Raw genomic sequence first — 5,337 nt, 5'->3', positions numbered from 1 at the left:
CTTGCATCTATTCTCCCAACATCTCTCGTGCTTTCCTATTTACAGCTAGAGTTTGAGAGCGAAAAGAAAAAAGAAAAGATGTGCCTTTTCTTCCTCTTTCTTCCCCTTTTCTTCCTCTGGTTCGATCACAACCCTTCTTCTCCCTTCTTATTATTTTTTTCGATTTGCAGGTGAGGGTGTGAGGTGGCGTTCGAAGGTTGTCAAGGGGTTGTGAGGAGATGATGGTTGGTGATTGTTCGGTAATGGAGAAATCAGGGTGTGTTTGTGTGACTGATTAACAAATTTCAGCAAACTCCAAGTGCAGAAGCCCTAAAATTTTAAGAAACTCTCAGATGGAAAAAGGGAGAAAAGAAAAGAACAATGTATAGAGAATAAGGAAAAAGAAACGGAGAAATAACTAAATCCATCTTCGATCCCAACCAGATGTATGTAAGATTTTCTACACTTTTTATTTTTTGTCCCAATGTTGGCTGGATTGTCTGATTTAACATCTAACTCAAGACCAAGAAAAGCAAGCAACAGCGAGCACAAATCATATCCATAAAGAGACAGCGCACAATCAGTGAATGCTGCGAATCTCATATCTTCCTGGAGTCCTCTTCCCGTAACAACAACAAAGATCTGCTTTCGCGTTGTTACTGATCTTAGCCTGCTCCGTTTCAATAGTGAGTTTATCAGATTTTCTAGGCCTTGTATTCATCCCGATTGTCACTGATTTGAGATTTTATCAAGAATTTAAACTGATTCAAAAGATGTATTTTCGTTTTAGCATGTGAGTGCAGAAGAACTTCAATCATACTCATAAATCTTGTTGTCTTCTCAGGCTTTCGAGATGCCGATCTCAGGTACCTCTTTTGATTTTTGAGATGCCGGGATTGTTTAAATCAGATCTTCTAACATTTGATGTTGTTGGCTGTAATCCATGGACATAACTAGGGTGGCTCAATCTGTCCAGATCCACAACTTTTTTGATCTGGTTGTCTAATAGATTAAACTATTATCCTTTTTCATTGGTTAATTGATTTGACTTTGTGACAAGCTGATTCTTGCTACCATTCTTGCTCTCTTCTTAACCTTATAAAATCAAGGGACATATTATATCCCTTTCTCCGCCTTATTGGCTTATTTTATTTGATTCATATCTTTTGTCTGTTGCACTTTCGCAAGGGTTTTTTTTTAGTCTTCTTTACTTACTCTATTTCCGTTGAGGTTTTGTATTGTTTCTTTTTTCAGACTAAGAAAGTTTTACCTACTTAATTTGGTAAATTGAAACAATATTGATTAAATGTCATTGAAGATGTGAAATGAGTTTGTTGGATAACTTGCTCTAGGTTACTCGAGTTTACATGAAGCTAATATGACAATGTAATAATATCAAACTAACACAATGGAACCATGGTTGTGTTTATTCCTGTCTCTCTCTCTCTCTCTCTCTCTCTTTCTGTGTGTGTGTGTGTATAATTGATCTAATAAGATCACCTCACTCTTTTCTTATGAAAAAATTTATCATCTCTCTATAGTCTATGTCTATATACATAAGACATGACACAACACAATGGCATTGCTCTGTGTCTAGTGGGCATTGAGTGGACTGATGTCAATTGGATAAAATTGTAATCTTTTTTGTCTCATGTAACAAACACAGCCTTAATTATGGAAGTTCTCATTTTACCATTTGGATTTTTTTTTCCAATTTTGGGTTTATATTTTTGTAATGGTGAGTGAATGCCTTGTTTCCCTGGCTAATCGGTTTTCTTGTTTGTAATTGTAGGACTGCGTGAGAAGCATAAACAAGAACTAGAGAATATGACATTAATAGCACTACCTTTCAAAACATTGAAGCTTTTTATAGTGGCTGTTGTTCAGTATATAAGCAGATCACTGGTATACCTTCTGACACATGTTGTCTGGCTTATGCTTTTTTCACACATTGATCTTCAATAGGTATTCTGTTTGTTAACGAATTCTTTGCCTATGATTCATCGTACTCAAAGTTCCTTCAAATTATCGATGAGGTTGTAAGTTCCTTGGTTTTCATGATTATATGTTACATATTAATATATACTGATGAATATGTGATACATGTGTTCTTGTAGCATGTTGAAGAGCTTCTTGAATATGCAAGGTTTGGACTGTGGTGGGTAGCTCTTGGTGTTGCATCTTCCATTGGTCTTGGTGAGCTCAATCAACTTTATCCCCATTATCATTTATTATTATTATAATAATAGCTCAATAGCTAATTTAATAAAAAAAAATAATACTTCTTCAGTGGCTAAATCAATAAAATGGTGAAAGTACAAGTGTTGTTCTTTACTTTTCCATTTAGATAATTATATTCTTGCATTTTCATTTATTATGTTCTTTTTTGGAAACCAAAGTTTTTGAAGTTTTGTTAAGTTGTATTTGTAATTAATTGATCAGGGTCTGGGCTACACACTTTTGTTCTATATCTGGGTCCCCACATTCCTTTCTTCACAATAAAAGCAATGCAGTGTCGTCGGGTGGATCTTAAAAGTGTTGTTGATGATACAATAAAGTTAAATAGAAGCCCTACATGGCTTCAAAAGGATTGTTCAGAGTTTGGGCCTCCATTGTTTTTTTATCCTCTCAAGGTGTTCAGGTTCCACTCAACAGCATTTTGCCTCAAGTACAAGTAGAAGCTATTATTTGGGGCCTTGGAACTGCATTAGGAGAGCTACCTCCATATTTCATTTCTAGAGCAGGTTTCTTATACTTATTCTTATTATTTTTTTTTTTCCTTTTCGTATATTGCTATTCCCTTCTCAAATTGCTTTTTTCCTCATTAAGTGATACACTGATAAAGTGCTATCTAGATAAATGATGTTTGAGAAAACATGATAGAAAATTATTTGAATATTGTTTTAAAAATGACAAAAAATGTACAGTTTTTTGCAGCAAGTATCTCAGGTGATAAAATGGAGGTGACAGAAGAACTGGATGCTTCCTCATCAGAGAATAATGGAGTTGCTTCAAACTTAAATCACATGAAGCGTTGGTTCCTTTCACATGCTCAATATTTAAAACACAACTCCTTTACAAAATTTGAGTCATAGTTTTTAATAATAGTGTTATTGTGTTGATTTAACAAAAGTGTTGGTGGGTTGATTGGTATTTTTATGCATATTTGATTAAATTAATTGATCAGGGTAAGTATCTCTATATATGCTGGAATCAGGGGAGGAATGGAATTCTTCATTCCATTGGAATGGAAAGAAAACATTTTGTTTTGTCTAATTTAACGGATTGGGGAAAACCCTACTCTTTTTTTTCCTTATAATTCTATATGTATGAGTTATTAGCATGATCTGTTAAATTTTGATAAACATGGGCAGCATGTTAGGCGTGCAGCTGTTTTCGCTTTGAGTATAGCTGGCCACAACAAGCCAAATCTCATCAAGGGCCTTCTTCCATAACTGTTGCCACTTATTTATGCAGAACTCATAGGCGAGGTTTGGAATATTAGTTTTAGACATAATTATATTATTTTATCTGTTAACACATGTTCATCATCTAAACCTAGTATGCGGTATTTCAATTGATAAATATATTTATCAAGATTTTGAGTTGGCCATATTTATTTAACATTTGACTTTATATTTGCAGGTGCGTTTAATACGATATTGTGTGGAGGGCTCCCTTTTTTTTGGTGTATGAGTTCATTGAAAATGGAAACTTAAGTCAACATTTACATGGAACAAGTGAATTTAAGTTCAATTGTATATAAATGAGTTCATTTTTTTATAAGATTTATTCACTTTTGGAATAATTATTTGTATTTGACATATTAGTCAAATGAATTATCTTTGTTATTTATGGTATTTTATTTTGTATTATGAGATTTTTAATTTATTATTTAATTTGAAAATTAGTAAATCTATAAATAATATATTTTTTAAACATTTAAATTATGATACGCAAAAATGTGTGTCATCTTCATTTATGACATGACCTTTCTTGACAGGGGCTTTCTTGATACGCATTGCGTGTCATTAACATGTGTGTCGTAAGGTTACGACACGCAAATGCGTGTCGTCTTCCTTTATGACAGGGCCTTCCTTGATACACATTGCGTGTCATAAACGCGCGTCGTAATTGCGCGTCGTAAATGAGCGTCGTAAATGCGTGTCGTCTCTCTTTATGACAGGGCCTTCCTTGACGCACATTTGCACGTCATCTGAGCCTTTTACGACGCGCAATGAGCATCGTAAAAGGCTGTTTTTCTAGTAGTGATGTGGCTTAATTTTTCCTTTAAAGAATATTTTCCAATCTTTTGCAAGCAAAGAGTGTTTACTTAAGTGGGAGCTTCCACAAAAACATTACAATAAGATTTTTGGTCCCTTTAAATGTCCCTTTAGGAATGGACTTTGCATATTTTGTGTTGGCTCACCAAAAATATCATTGGTTGGTTATGTTTATACACATCTTTCATGCATGTTTGTGTTGTTAATTTTATGCAATTATTATGTGTGGTTGATAAATTAGTTTTTCACATGCTAAAATAATATTGAACAAAATAAACATCATATGGAGGTTGGTTTTCAAAATTGTACATAAGATGTAACAAGTTATTACTTTGAAATAAAACACGGTTTCATAAAACTGTTAATAATAGAAAATTTTGAAATACTCAATTATAAGCTTTAAAATGGTGACTTTTGTAACTTATACAACCTCCAAATATATAATTAATAAAATGAAGTTTTATTAAAAATATAAAACGTTCAAATGCACCCAAACTTAATATCGGTGATTAAAATTGAATTGTATCAAATTATATAAAAACTAGTTTTTTATATAGAACCTTTAAAATTGATTTTCTTTTGAAAATTGATAGCATGGTTTATTATATTCATGTAATAAACATGATATCATATGTTTTTAAACTAGAACTATAAAACATATAAAGACCCTTTTTTTTACATACCTCAAATCTATGTAATCCTTTTGAAGAACACTCGCACATCTCTTGTATGCACTAGTGGGATAAAGGATACCTAACCGCTTAGTGTTATCTTTTGATGGTCGGGGTGTCATTGCGGTTTCTATAACCAAGTTATAGGCCGGTTACACAAGTTTTTCCAATTGGATTATTTGACCGGAAATCTTTTGTGATAAAGGATACTTAAGCAAGAGAGATTCGAAGCATAGATGGGATCAAACATGTCTAATTAAATTTGTTATTAGCGGTCTCATAATTCTAGTAATTATATAGTGAGATATAATTGATAATAGATATCTATCGGGTTGAATTCAAATGGATGGGATAAAGGATACCTAACCATTTATCTGTTTTGCAACTTGGATCCTAGATTTTAT

The 5,337-nt window shown here is 33.0% G+C and overlaps 1 pseudogene; it reads left to right on the top strand.

Moving 5' to 3' along the window:
- The first annotated feature begins 832 nt into the window (after positions 1–832).
- Positions 833–3,074, top strand: LOC145046743 (vacuole membrane protein KMS1-like; annotated as a pseudogene).
- The last annotated feature ends 2,263 nt before the right edge of the window (positions 3,075–5,337 follow it).

This window comes from Lactuca saligna, chromosome 5 (assembly GCF_052625555.1).
Source record: "Lactuca saligna cultivar CGN05327 chromosome 5, ASM5262555v1, whole genome shotgun sequence".
NCBI classification, from domain to species: Eukaryota; Viridiplantae; Streptophyta; class Magnoliopsida; order Asterales; family Asteraceae; genus Lactuca; species Lactuca saligna.
The sequence above is the reverse complement of the archived record's forward strand: the minus strand, read 5'-3'. Positions and strand labels throughout refer to the sequence as shown.